The sequence below is a fragment of the Lagopus muta genome, chromosome 1 (assembly GCF_023343835.1).
Source record: "Lagopus muta isolate bLagMut1 chromosome 1, bLagMut1 primary, whole genome shotgun sequence".
NCBI classification, from domain to species: domain Eukaryota; kingdom Metazoa; phylum Chordata; class Aves; order Galliformes; family Phasianidae; genus Lagopus; species Lagopus muta.
In genome coordinates, this window is record NC_064433.1 from 47,902,896 (window position 1) to 47,917,998 (window position 15,103).

Here is a 15,103-nt window from a genome sequence, read left to right on the forward strand (position 1 = left end):
TGCCACTTCTTTGCTCTGTATGTTATAGTAGGGTCAAAGTACTACAATTTCGGTGCTACCATAAATAAGCACTTTATTTTTCTTACAGAGAAGGCCTACACACTAGTTAAGCACCAGGCAAGCTGTATTCCATTCAAACAGCACCTAGGTGAAGTAGTGAGACATATCCAGCTTTTCCCTTGCTGTTCCACAGATTTCTTTAAGCTACCCAGAATGCCTCACCTTCACTTATGCAGCCTATGCACATGGCAAATCCATAATGCTTGTTTAATGGTACATTGCTACAGCACAAACAACCTTCCAAGGAAAGAACAAGTAAAGTGAAAAAGCACCAGGACAGATAAAAGCGTCTGGAGCAAAGAGGAATATAGACATGAGAGCTGATATTCCACTCAGACTAAATGCTAACAGTTATCAGTGCTATTATAAACTCACTCAGAACACTAAGTTATCATGGGTAAAAAATAAATCCTTCTCTCTGAAAAAATATGCGTGTGTCACCCTTGAGGCAAAAGCTGGCAGCAGCACTATACACAAGTATTTGATTTTCTTACAAGGATTGTGTTTATTTCTTTTTTAATGCCTTATGACCCTAAAAATATTGCCAAAGCATATCTTATTTTTTTCCCCTTAAAACATAAGGTTCATAAGTTCTGTCCAGGGTTTCCTTTCACTCTCTAAGGGAAAGGAAGGGACGTATGCAAAGCAGAAACTGTATCCACCTCCCATATTCTCCTCTGTCTGCAAGACATGCCAGACCTTCTGATATCATTTAATACACATATATGTAGTGATGACCCAGCTCCAAGAATTCAGCTAGGAGCAGCCAAACTATGAGAACTGCACATTTCCTACTTCTGCAATGAAGTTCTCATTTTAGACAAAACTCACCAAAACATGGTATATGGCAAAAGAAGGCAATTACAGTGCCTTCTAGTGGGATAGATAATCTTTTAAAAGGCACAGGGAAAAAAATAATTGCCCACCTCTTGCAATAACAGCTCACAAGTACAATCTCTGTCTAAAAAGATGCTACTCCCTCAGCTGCTGACCCCTAAATGAAGGTGAGGAGGGGTGAATCCAGGCTCCACTCCTTCTGGTCACTCAGTTACTTTGCTTGTAGCTGAGCTCCCTGCATTAACCATGCCTTCTCACCTGGTGCTCAATCACAGTTCAGTCTGTGACTTGGCAATTTCACTGCACATGGGCAGGAGTTCAGGAGATGAATAGGTATAGAGGCCACAGCTGTTTCACAGTAGCTTTTAGAGTCAGATTTGACCTCCTTCTCATTGTACTCAAAGACAGCACAATTGCTTTTGCTATTGGCAAGTGAGTGGATTCACCTTAATGGTAACCTGTCAAAGCAGAGGCACTACATGGTCTCACCAGCCAGGCTCCCTGCTATTGCAGCCATCCTGACAATCACTTTTATTCACAACCTCCCAACAGACTCAGCTTTTCCCCAGAAAAGTTCAGAGTCAATATCAGCACTAAGTCTCTCTGTCCTTCTCATTCTTCCTTCAGGTGAAGCAGATGGTATTGCAAATAACTTGCTAAATAGGAGTGGAGGAGACTTGCTAGTGAAGGAAAGTATTTTAACTGACAAGTATTCTTAACCAGTACCTGCATGACTTTAGAAAAGCAGATCTTTTTTCTAACATAAAAATAAGGGTGTGAAAGCATTCTTTGAAATAACAGTGATTTCACCAGTGTCAACAAGTCAGGGATGTTCCCATGGGGTCCAGTTAAGGTGCTCACTCCAGCATTTATTTTAAGTTTGTACTAACCATCTAATTTAAGACAAACATTTTCTATAGGTACATTTTAAAGTGAAAAATTATGTCAGATACAATGCAGCTGTGGTCCTGAGATAGTTCCTTACCCAGGGCAAATAAAAATGTTTAATGAGATAGAAAGTAGCACTGAAAACCTCTGTATCCATGGTCAGCAGTGCATCAGCATGATCAGGGTCACCTGCTCGTGTGCCCAAATATTTTGTAGTTTTGTGAAATGAAACAGTGGAAAAGCATGTCCTAACCCAAAATATACATAGTGCAAGGAGAGAGCATCTACTCCCAGCAAATGAGGTCATTGTGCTGTCCCACCATCACCACACCTTCCTGAAAGAAAGATACCTACTCTTGGCAAATTACTTTATGCAGATGAGATGGAAACAGTTCAGGCAAAAGAAATCTAAGTGAACCAGCTGACTCCCAGCTGACTCGATAGTTCAGCCCTCCAGCAGTAAGAAGCATTAAGATTTCTGTCAGATTGCTCTATAGTCTAAAGAAAACTGCCACCCTCTTCTCTCCTTTACTCAGACATTCCCTTACTTAGACATCTAGGAAGAGGCAATAAGCAAAATACCTCTGGTATATCTCAGATGCCTCTTTTAATCTACCATCAAATTGAAATGGAGAACATTAACCTCGTCTGCTTTGGAACCCAGCAGCCCGTTTTTGCTCTCATGTTAGGTCTGACTCAAACTCAAGCCTCAGCATCTTGGCTACATACACTACACACAGACTGTCATGTTCTGACTACTCTTTTTGCCATATAGCAGCTGTTAATCTGAGCCCAAAACCAGGCTTTATTTACGTATAAGCCCTCTTTCACCTCCAATATGATTATTGGAGGTGAATATGATTTCCAATATGATTTCACAAAGCAAGGCCTGGCTTCACCTGAGCTGCCTCTATCCTCCAGCAGCCTGTGAGTTTGCCCTCTCTCCCATGTATTACTGCCAAGATCCAAGTGCTTGTGTTCATATAGCCTAGTAGCAGGGAAATGGGAAGTATGAGCACACATGCACGGGTTATGCCTTTTGCTCATCCATTAATGAGAACTGAAATGAGAGAAGTACACACTGTTCTATCTCTCTTCCCTCATCATCTTTAGAAAACGGCCACCCAAAACTTCGGCCACATTCTGGCAACTTTCCCAGTCCGAGGACAGAGGCTGAGCGTTAGAGCAAGGCAACATTTATTTGGAAGGACAGCTCAAAGTGGTTCACAGTGAAAATTTTGTTGTCCTCTGGCTCTCGTAGACAGGTTTGCCCGAGAAAGGGAAAAACTGTGACTATATCCCATGTTCTTTTTGTGCCACTCCCCTGTATGCTTTTGTGTTGTTTGCTTTTTCAACAAGGCCATTTGTCCTTTGTTGTAACCTTTAGAAACAAGTACACAAAGCTCCCGTGGAGTTGTGGCTTGTTCCCCTGGCAAAAGAGCAGCTGGGCCTCTCTGCTCAAGCCCTTGTCAGTTTGGTGCCAATAATGTGGGCTCGCCATGCTATCCAGTTTTTTCATGCTTACAAAAAGTGAGCCTGCAGGCTGTTGTGTCCTTGCTGGTCATGTCCTTATTTCAGGTCAAGGATGGCCCTGAATTTTCATACTACCTGACAGAATTGTACTTTTTTTTCCTCCTGAACTCATCTGTGTCTCTCACATAACTCAATTTCTGTAGGACTCCAACTTCTTGCCTTTGCCAGCTAACAGTATTTTCAGATTAGAGAAACTCTCTACTACCCTAATAAAGACAATTCCTCTGTTTCATGAGGAACAGTCCACTATCTAAAGAAGGAAAAATACAGGAAAAGATGCTAACAATAACATCAATTTTCTCACATATTTTTATCTTCAGCACCATTAGAGGAGATATGTATTTCAGTTATACTATTCCTTGGTGACATCTCAGGGAATGTAGAGAGGAAGAGAGATGCTGAGAGAGGGTAATAACAACAGTTTGAGGAAGCAGAATTTGACAAAGTCACATGTTAATAGTTATGTCCCAAATGTCAGTTATGTCATTATAATATATCTCCATGCCAGAAAAGAGTGACAAGAAGGTCCATGTCCTACAGGAGTCAGTCAGTGCTAATGGCTCTGCTGGGCTTAGCAAAGGCAGATCTAACTCCAATAAACCACTGTTCATGGAATGACTCCCAGCTGGACTCACTGTGTTGTGTTTACCAGAACAGGCTACAAGTATGTCAGCAAACCTCAGGATGCTGTTACCAGAAACTGACAGAATATACAAGTTATAATAATTCATCATGAGTCAAAAAAATAGTGTAAAGTCTATCACAGCCAGGTATGGTCAGAAAGGAATGTAAGAACTAAGGGGAGTTGCATTATTTGGTATATAGGTTGGTGGTGCTGTGCTACAAAAGTTCCTATCCACAAGTTAAACAAAAGCCTGATCTAGTTATGATCTTCATTAGTAGAAGAAAAGCCAGCAATTCACACATACAGGATCCGAAAAGCATGCAAGAGGAGAAGAGGATCAGGATTATTTAAGTGGAACAGGCACAGGTATCCAGTGTTGATGGATCAGTTTGAAATGATGGTGATTAGGTTATCCCCACTGTCTCCACCAACCTTTATTCCCCAAAAATGAGATCAGGCGTCTTTCCCTCAAATCCTACTCAGGAAAGAATGAGAAAATATAACTGCCAGAAAAAAAGATTGGTTTCAACTACCATCATTTCAAGCACCTCCAAAGAACTGCACAAGTGACTGTGGGAATCTCAGTCTGCAATAGCAGCATTAAACCCAAGTGTGTTCTTCTTGTTATCATTACTTGGAAGCAGACGGGTATTGCGTAGGTCTCTGCTACACATGATACCACTTTGCAATTCTGAAAGTAACTTTTGAGAGTCATCAGTACTCTTGAACATGACATTCACACGGAGCAGAGGGGCTCACACAAAATATACACTGACTGTACAGGCAGTTTCTTTACTTAGTGGGAAGAAGCTGGCAAGAATACTGATACTGGTTAACTTCCTGGGCTATGGAACAACTGTACCAGGCAGGTGACTGTCTCTTTCGCCCTTCAAACCATCACGAAGATCTGCATTACTCTTTTGTGCAGCTACCAGGAGCTGTAGCTCAGCTGAATGGAGTTGAAATAACTAATCATACAATCCCAGGTAATAATGGTAGGCTTCGTGTTCTAAGATTGCAAGCATCTAGCATACATATAGATGATAAATGTCCCCTGGAGTTACTGCTCAAAAGACCAATTTCAGAGTTTACATCAAAAGGACAAGCTCTTTAAAATATGTTCTTTCTTTTGAAATCAAACAGATGTCAAAACTCCTTGGCTCCTCTGTGTGCTGCAATGAAAGGAGTGCAATCTCTGCCCTACTGAACATGGAAGGATGAATAGAAACAATTGGCTTCATTGACTGCAACTGATCACAATTAAGACACTTGCACTTGAAACATTTTTATTTTCAAAAATCTCTAAATGGCCATGAGGGTTGGAAGCAAACTGGAAACTTCATCCAGAAGTTCTTGGCCCTATGCCGGTGTCCTGATGCAGCAACAGAGGAATGGCAGCCATTCCTCACTATCAGCCCCAGAAATCAATGGGTCAGAGGATAAGGTGGGCTGGGAGGAGCCTCAGGAGGCTGTAGTCCAATCTCTTGCTTGAAACAAGATCATTTGTGAGATCAGATCAAGTTCCTTAGGGCTGAGTCTTGAAAATATCCAAAGGTGGAAACTGCAGAACCTCTCTGGAGAACGTGTGGTGCATTAACTGTCCTCAGCCAAGTCTCAATGAAAGTATGAGAGTAAGCTCTGGACGGTGTTTGAGCCTTTCTGAGAAAGCCCATCTCAACAGAGAAAACTACTATGCCCCTGTGCTTACCAGTGTGCCTTCACAAGGTCATGGGGAGGATATGTCTTCACATTGTGCCCTGATGTTCCCACACCTTCATGCCCCATATACCTCTTCAAAACACAAGTCTGTATCAACTGCTTTGCCCACATAAAGATGCTTGCCAGCCCTCCTCCTCCACAAAAACCTTGAGGAATTACACACATAGCCACAACCACACACAGCATCTCCTCTATCACTCAGCTCTCAGCAAAGCACAACCAGAATGGGTCACTGTGCTTATTACATACACTAGAGCACCCTTCCCCTCCCGGTGGTGGTGTCCTCCAATGTTCCCCTTTCTCCGATACTGGCAGCTGAACTGCGACAACATAGTTGCCAAGCAACATGAATCCTCCAAGCAGCCAACCATGACAGATCACAGCAACTCATCACAGATCATCTTGAAAGCCACTGCACCTGCCACCATTTTGTCTCTCAGCAGCTCTTCCACCCACACATAGCTAGTATCTACATATATCCACTTTCTCCTCTACCCTTGTCCAAAAGCATCAATACAAGCACTCATGAGGTTGCTGAGTAGCCCATATGCACACAATCAATCAACACATGCTCACAGACAGAGCACACATGCACAGAGGCCAAGAAAGTTCAAGCAGGAATGGCGTTCTCATGAGTGCCAAGCACCTCTCTGATTTGCACAGATTTCCAATCTTCTCTACCTCATTGCCTCCTTGCTCAGCCTCAGTGGGGACATCATACACTGCAGATGGTCAAGACACCACTCCATATCATTCACACAAAGCTGTCACATCTCCCCATAGCATGCTGACCAGCCTGATCTGTATAAACACACATCCAGAACACAGAGCATCTTGGGTTAGCAGTCATATCTGCAAAGAATGCCTTACAGGTCACATGCATATCCACCCCTACCTCCTACACCCCATTCACTCCACAGCCTCTCCACATCCCAGCAACTGCAGGATCTCTGCTGCATCTCCATAGCCAAAGCTGAGACTGAAGGAAGAACTTAGTACTGAACTCAGCCTATATCTGTCTTCATGCCCCTCTCATAATTATGCTGCATAGCAAGGTCAGCTCCTCCACAGCAATCCAAAGCAAATGACTGAAGCTCCCACTACCCACTTTATGTTTTCCTTCCCAAACAGAGCTTTTGCAGTAGAATAACTTCTTCAGCCTCACTCCAACCTTTTGTTTTCATCTGCTTCTAGAAACACACACACACTCCTTGCAGATCCTGAACAAATGCATTGCATGATCATGCTGTAGAGGAGAGTGGTTCAGACACAGCTTTTCTTGGGCACCTTTGGAACAAGCTTACTAGGATATATAAAACATGACTGCAGGAGATAAAGAGATAGAGATCCTCAATTGACTATTTGCTGCAGCCACTCCAGCACAGCTCTTTCTCTCCTCTGCCTCTTCCTGAGGCAGCCACAACATCACCTGTGACTAGCACCTGTGAGTCCCAAACACCAACTCCCTCATCTTGCTGTCCATTAGCTTTCTGTGGTATGACAGACATCTAAGGACAACCCAGCTAGCTAGATCACTTTTGAAGCACTCCATTTTTACCAGGTATATCACTATTAGTGGTTGGGATCACGATGACAGTTTGCTCTAAGATGACTATATAAGCACAGAAGGTTCTTGAGCCTTTTAGGAAGATTGTCAGGAGGGCCATGGCAGTCTTCTCTTGAAGTTGTGTTTTACTCTGTGTCATGTCACACATAGCCCAAGTCTGAGGCTCTCAGGAGAAGACAAAAACCTCCCAAGCATTGAGAGGCAGAGCAATGAGGAAGTCGGGATGTCAAGAGGCCCCTTGTTTGCTCACATACATGAGTAACAAAAGCAAGGATGTTTCATCCTAATTAGAAAGTAATTTCTTTCCATTGAATGTGGCTTCATGTCCTGATTCATGAATACAGGGAAGGGACCCCTGGTCTTAAAACTGAGTGACAAAACTGACAGGGTGTGTCCACAACACAATACATTTAATATTACAAATATCCAAATGGTGACATATAATATTAATGTGTCTGTACCCTGCCTTTAATCAGCAAAGTATGGTACTCTCCTGACAAATTCTGGATTTGGTCTGTTCAGACCCTGCCTATATACAGCCACCTTCAGTGGTGGTGTGGCTGTATAGATTTAAATGGAGGGAGTTGAAAAGGTTCAAATAAATAAAGAATTTTTTTAAATTCTCAGCTGCACAGATTTAATTAAATTGATATTTGGGCCAACTTTCATTAAATTAGTGCAAGTTTGTATATAGACAAGGCTTTCTTTTTTCACTAAAATCTTTCACTAATCCACATTTTGATTGGCATTCACTACTTGATAACAAACACAAATTGTAGTCCAATCTTCTAGTGTCTCTCCCTTCACCTGGCCTCAAGTGGAAGAACTGGGTTCCTGATCTCAAAAGTCATATTTAATGAGTTGTCACCTTAAACTACAAAGAGCCCAGTAAGACAGCTGCTTCTTCCATAAAATTAACTTCTTAAAACTGTCTATACAATCATTCCTTGAGGAAGAACTTAGGCAAGGCTCAAATCTCACTCTTACAGAGAAGCTACAATTTCTGGGGAAACAACAGTTAAACAGATCGTGCTGTTCCATCAACTCATCTATGGGGACTGTATAGGGATGATGGTATTATCCTATTTTTCCTTCCCAGCTAGTTAATAGGAAATCCCCTTTCAAAGGCAATTTCCATTTTAAATCACTCACATTAAGAGAGACATGTTTAATACCAATAAATCCGCTTTCTTAGAAGAGACAGAAAAGCCAGGCTCATCAGCTGACTAAATCCTCTTCCCCCACCCCCATTACTGCCTTGCAATCTGTAGATCTTGTAGAAAGGTGATCTAAGACAGCTGTAGCTTGCTAGCTACACTTCTGAGCACTAAGCTGCTCCTTATTGGTATTCACTCTGTGCCAGATCAAGGTCACAGGTACACAAGGAGCCAAGACTTTTCACACTGTAAGAGAGAAGAGCCTCAGCCACTGATGCCAGATCTCCACGTATCTCCCATGGGAGCCTTGCACTATTTCACAGTACAAGTCTGTTCAGAGCAAATGCTGTTCAAGGGCTCTGTGTGTGCAATGATGTTTCCCTCCTCAAAGCTTCTTGCAGCACATCTAGAACTGGTCACCGACTCCCAGAGGGATCTCTGTGCCCAAAACAGCTGCCCTGAGAGCTGCTGCTCTGACACAAGGGCTTCTGCCAATTCAGGACCAGTTCTCTTAAATATTTTCATCAACGGCTTGAAAACAAGACTTGAAGATACAATAAGTAAGCTTGCAGGAAACACTAAATTGGAAGAAGTTCTTGCCAAACTAGAGAACTGGACTGTCACCAACCACATGAATTTTAACAAGAGCAAGTGCCAGATTATGAAGCTGGGATGGAGCAAGCCTGGACATACGCACAGACTAAAGGATGAGAGGCTGGAGAGCAGCCCTACTGAAAGAGTTCTGGGAAGTCTCAGTTAAGAGCAACTTGCATACATGCCAGCAGTGTGTCCAGGCAGGCAGGAAGGCCAACTGTACCCTGCAGTGCATCAGGCACAGCATTGCTAGTGGGCTACAAAGATGGTGAAGCAAAACATAAGAGGAGCAGCTGAGCTCCCCTGGTTTGCTCAGCACAGAGCAGAGGAGCCGAGGGGAGGCCTGATGGCTGCAGCTCCTCACAGGGAGCGGAGGGGCAGTGCTGAGCTCTGCTCTGTGTGACAGCGACAGGGCCCAGGGAACGGCATGGAGCTGCGTCAGGGGAGGGCAGCTGGGGGTGAGGGACAGGGTCTGCACCAGAGAGTGGTGGGCATGCAACAGGCTGCCCAGGGCTGTGGGCACAGCCCCAAGCTGCCAGATCTCAAGAAGCATTTGGAGAATGCTCTCAGACACAGGGTTTGAATTTTGGGTAGTCCTCTGTGGAGCCAGGAGATGGATTTGATAATTCTCATGCATCCTTTCTAACACAGGATACTCAGTGATTCTGTATGAGGACCCCCAACTTCCTTATCATCATCACTACCCATTGCCAGAGGGATTTTTAGCCTCATGATTCTTTCAGCTTTACCTCCTTCAGCCAAGAAGCAGGAGGAAGCCATTCCAATAATCTCACGTGCCTAAAGGAGAGAAGAAGCCAACAACACAGGGAGTACTAAGCCAGTCCTCCCTCAGAAGCCAAGGTCAGGACTGCATCAGTGTTGGGGCAGTGGCACTTGTTTGTCTTACAGGAAGAAAAATAGCTGACTAAGATAGGAGGATGGGTAGATTTGAAACCTGAATACACTTCCTCCTTCTGTAAGGAGGATTGGGAGCAAAAACTACAGACAAAAGATAAGGCTTAGGGAAGAGAGAAGGAAGAAAAAAAGAAAAGAAAAAAGGAAAAAAAAAAAAAACAAAAAAAACAAGGTACAGCAGAAAACCCTGGTCTTTTTGCCCTCAGTGATGCCAAGAACAGACCTAAAGTTACCCATTTGATATTGCTACGCCTCATCATGAATTTCCAGTTGCCAGACCTTCTGCTGGCAAGTATAGTGCTGTGTCGCTGCAATGGTCTCCCCTGGGAAAGAGCAGAGAACTCAGTTCATTGAACAGAGGGCATGGCACAGAGATAGAAATCCTGAAAAGAACTTTGAAATCTTATCCAAAATGCACATCGTTGAACGTAACAATATAATTTTTTATGTTTTTCCTACTGGAAGTCTGGACACCTCATAGCAAAACAACTTTTTTGGATATATCTCTGTTTCTCCACCATGTATGCAGGCTCCAGCTCCGCAAACATCCGCATAAGTGAGTATATAGTTATGCATGCCAAAAATAGGGTGCTATCTGTTGAAGGCTATGCGTGTACCTGTATAAGGGCCTGTTTGGAGTGTCAGAATGAGCCTAGTGACCGAAGACGTCCTTTCAGCGGTGTCCCAGCCTTACAGCAGAACCAATCCAAGCAGACTCTTCCCTTCAAGAAGCACTATTTGGACAAGGCCAGTTGATAGACAAATGTTTCCAAAACAGCTTCCTTTTTAAGGAGAACAAAGGGAGAAAACACAGAAGTAAGTAGATACCTTTTTTGTGTTTTATAATTAAAGACTTTGGCCTCATTTTGCTCCATGTACAGGTATCTATGGCTCACTGAGTGTCACTCAGCAGCACAGATGGATCTTCTGCTATAGAAAACCATCCTGCCTTCACTGGAGCAGGAAGCCTTCCTCCTCCTCTCCTTTCACAGCACTCTTTCCAGTCTAGATAACATGGATAATTATATTTGTTTCTATGCTCTGTTTAACCAAAGTGATATTTCTTAAACAATTCCATAAACCTAGACAAAAACACATCATTTTCAGTCTTGCACTTATTTTCCATTTGATGTTAAGATCTGTTCCTTGTTTTGAGACTGAGTAATCCCAAGGTAAATGGGGAGAAAGAAAGAGGGGAAAGTATAGGAGGAGAAAGTTTGGGGACCTGTTGCACTGCAGCTTATTACACTAGGTCATAGCAGTTAGGTTGTGTTACAACACAATACCTATATAAGTAGATCAGTGTAAAGCACGCAAAATTTATATACAATTAATATAACCAATTTTTCTCAGTACTGCTGCTACAAAAAACACACACACAAAGGGGAAAGGAGCACAAACCTCACATTTGGTTGACAAAACATTCTGCTTGACCAAAGTATTTGTGCTAGGAAAAAGAATTAGTGACCAAAGTAAATTCTGCCATGCCGCAAGGTGGAGTTAGGTGTGTGATAGAACGGTCCCATCCCTCTGTATCTGCACTGAACCGTTAAGCAGACACTCACTGAGAAGAAAATATACTGCAATAAACTGGCACAGATTTGAATTTATGGAACTGCCATAAAGATAAAATTCATTTAAGAAGTGTGGTTTCCATTTTCTTCTGATAAAAGCTATTGAAACATTAAAAATATCTACTTTTTCATATAGCATACTATACATATAAGTAAGAGAAGGAACAGACTTCATTTTATTATAATGTAAAATGTGAAGATATCACCAGATCTCATACCAGACCTCATGGGAGAACCAATTTGAAGTTTCTTTTCATAGCAGGGAACAGCTTCTGAGCTCATCAACACTACTAGCAGCACTCAAGGTCTGGTCCATTTCAGAAGCTGTAGTCAACGTGTGAGAGCCCCATGGACTCTGATAGAAGAAATACACCTGGGAAAGAAGAGAGCATTCTGTGTAGCACATCTAAGTGGAGATCTTTGCACTGTAGAGACAGTGAATCACCTTTCTCCTCTTCAATAGATCTGCTTTTCAGTCATACTCCCAGCACCCAACTCCAGCCACTATGCAGTACAAGACAATATATTCCAGCCACTTTAACCCCACTTTAGCTAAACTAAGGCAAGAAGCAGACCATTTTCAAGCCTGATGCAAATCCCTTCCCTTCTACCCCAGCTACTTCAACTGCATGTAATAAGCTCCTGTACCATGCAATGAGCAGTCATTACAAAGCCAGACAGTTACACTTATAAATTGGTTTCTCCTCTCATGATCCTAAAGAGAGCTCAAGCAATTCTACACCAAACTAACCTGCCTCCAAATCAAGCCTTTGTTTCTGTACTCTAGGAAGATTTAAGAGTGTGAATTTGAAGTATCCTTAGCATTTGGATAACAGAAACAGGAGTTGAGAGCTACAATGGAGAGCTATACTCCTCTGCATGCTCTCAGATACCTTCCAAGTCAGGCTGACAGCTCCAGAGCTGGTGGTTAGTTGTCACATCAGCCTTACAGGTTTACATGATAGCCAGACAAATCCAGCATCCTAAAGGCCTTCTATTACATACCAATGAGAGAAATTGTCATGCCAGCCTAATTGATGATTGGGTCTACAGTAACAGAGGAAATGAAAATTAATCTGAGCATCACTAGTCACTGCATAGTTTCAACTTCAAAGTAGAACAAGAGAAATCTGAAAAATGTTTTAAATTCCACTTTTCCTGACTATGAACACCCACATCTTACACAAATCTCCTGAGAAACAGTCAACATCTCCATGTCCTGAGTCCAGTATGTTGTGCACCATTGTACTCACTGTGCGAGGCTTCTCACTCACCTTGTGTTGTCAGAGAAACATGGCCCAAGGTGGAATCTCATGCAAGTTGCTGCAGAAGGTTTTCTAGTGACTAGCATAAGAGAAGAAAAATAAAAAATTAGCAGAAGCATCAAGATTATAATATATGAATGCATATATAGATATATATAGTAGGAGGCTCATAGTTTTAAGGTTTTTGTTTCCAGAGAGAAGCTACACAGCCTTCTCCTTATGACTATATTCTTATACAGTATAGTTCATTTGGAAAGAACCTACAAAGATTATCAAGTCCAACTGCTTGATCACTTCACAGCTAACCTGATGCATGAACATACTTGCATTCCTTTAGTTTGGGCAGCCTAACAAAAGAAAAGCCCAAGTAAGCATCAATGATGTCTCCAGTTCTGCCCAGAAAAGCTGAGAACAGACCTGTTCACAAAATAGCTCAAGCACAGACACTGACTGAGGCTAAATAAGTGCTCCCATGAAAAGGAGCAGAGCCAGTGCATGGGTTGGGGTCCCAGCTGAGGTTGCTCAGTACAATTACAGGCTGTCCATGCAGCAGGGCTTTGGCAGCAGCTCACTCTGGCAATACTTAGTTTCTCCATCTCCCATGTATGGGCATGAGTCAGCTTCCATTGCGGTTGCTCTCAGTTTTTCACCTAGCAACAAGAGAGACAGATTGGGGGGTGGCAGGAGAGATATTTAAGCACAATACGAGGAGAAAGATGGAAACTAAATTGTCAGGGAGATTACCCCTGTGTGGTGCCAAGAGCTACTTGAGTGTTTAGAGGACAAAGACCAGTTTGCAAGTAGCTGAGCTCCTTCTACGCTTAATCCTCCCTGGGAGACCATGCCTACATCTCGTCGAATGAGGGACACATCCTCATGATGAGGATGTAGGGGCTTGTATGCTTTGGCCTGTGTGCCAGAAGTTTCGTGCCAGCTCGATGGTGACCAAAAGGCATTGTTGTTTGCTGTGTACAAACTTGCCACAAACCTGCCTCTTAATACAGGGCACAAAGGGTAGCCGTGATGCTGCCCCTGTCCTGCACAAAGAGGTACTACAAGCAAGCACCTCCAAGGCTGATTTTCTGCTAGCTGAACTGAAGCTGTGGAAGGATGGGAAGATGGGACACCAAACACTTCCCAGGGGATAACCCTCATCAGGGGCCAGAGCCCTGCACCCTCTCCAGGAACATGCAACACTGCAGCAATCACAGCCGGTGGCAGGCTCAGGACCAGAGGAACCAAGCTCCCCCACCACCTCTTCTCAGGCTTTCAGAGATTCAGGGGTCAGCAGTAGGAAAGGCTGTGCCTCCACAAGCTCTAAAAAAAGGACTTTGTTCCCGCTCAGCATTTTTTTTTTCCCCATCTGGGCTAAATCCACTCTTAGAAAGAGATAACTATCTCCAGGGAAACAGGCTCTCTGCGCACTCTGCCAGCTCCCCCTCTCCTTTTGCAGTAGGGTCATTCAGCAGCAAGACTGAATTATGCAGGCACCATGCGACTGCCCCAGGCCAGGAGAACTGTGAGCACAGGATGCTCCAAGGTAACATGTGCTGGTCTATGTAATGGAGCCAGGGCCACCATGGGACCTTCTAGAGCTTGCCCAGACTCAGAGTCTCACCTTTCAGGGAGCTCACACAAGAGTGATTAGGGAGATTAACTGTGTTCAGAAGTCTCTCATTACCCAGACTGACTTGTGCAGTCTGCTTTGAATCGTCTTCTTTTCTGCCCAAAATAGCTTAATGTTCTCAACACCAGTCTTCTTTGCAAGCATGCTCGCTCCCCCTCCTTCTTCTTCTGAGAGCTAGACATGCCCTGCTCACAGAGGTGCACCCCAGCTACCCACACTCCTGCCCACCCAGCAGGGGTCAGCTATAGTACTGCACCTCCATTCCTAAAACTATTCCCCTCCATCCTCATCAGGTCACCACATCTATGGAATCAGAACATCTCAGGGGTAGCATATCACTACATGACAACAGGCTGTGTCCACTGCACATCCCCAAGGACACCATTTCCAGCTTGTTCTGGCCAATTGTCACCTCCTCTCCCCACCCCTCTGAGGAAGAAATTCATGTTATGTGGAAGAAAGTTCCACCCCTCAGTTCTGGGCTTGACCCTCCAGTTTGAGCCCTAAGGAAATTCCCAGAGCAGATACATTTTGAAGTGATCTGGATTTGGGAGGGGGGAAAAAAAAAAAAAGCCAAAAACACACCTCCATTTGAGAATTTGAGAGAGCTGCTCTGCCTTAGTGTCTGAGCTGGAAAGGAGACAAGTCCACAGGGGTTTTTCTGGGTTACAGTCTCACACCTATGGGTGGCCATGAGACTTCTTTATGCACTCCACCCCAAGTAACCCAGACCTTCCCTGCT

General features: G+C 43.6%; 1 protein-coding gene across 3 annotated transcripts in view; it reads right to left on the minus strand.

Annotated features, from left to right (window-relative positions):
- The window catches only part of GRIN2B (glutamate ionotropic receptor NMDA type subunit 2B), a 227,490-nt gene extending 214,209 nt beyond the window's left edge, over nt 1-13,281 (minus strand). The window contains exons 1-4 of one of the 3 annotated variants that reach the window (XM_048942795.1): nt 13,152-13,281; nt 12,744-12,813; nt 11,688-11,842; nt 10,513-10,677 (exon numbers count right to left, since the gene is read on the minus strand). The gene's annotated coding sequence lies outside the window, so the exon portion shown is untranslated. Of the gene's footprint in view, nt 1-986; nt 1,003-10,512; nt 10,678-11,687; nt 11,843-12,743; nt 12,814-13,151 lie in introns of those variants that run through there. The other 2 variants (XM_048942798.1, XM_048942817.1) reach the window with 2 other exon arrangements.
- Between the last annotated feature and the right edge of the window lie 1,822 nt (nt 13,282-15,103).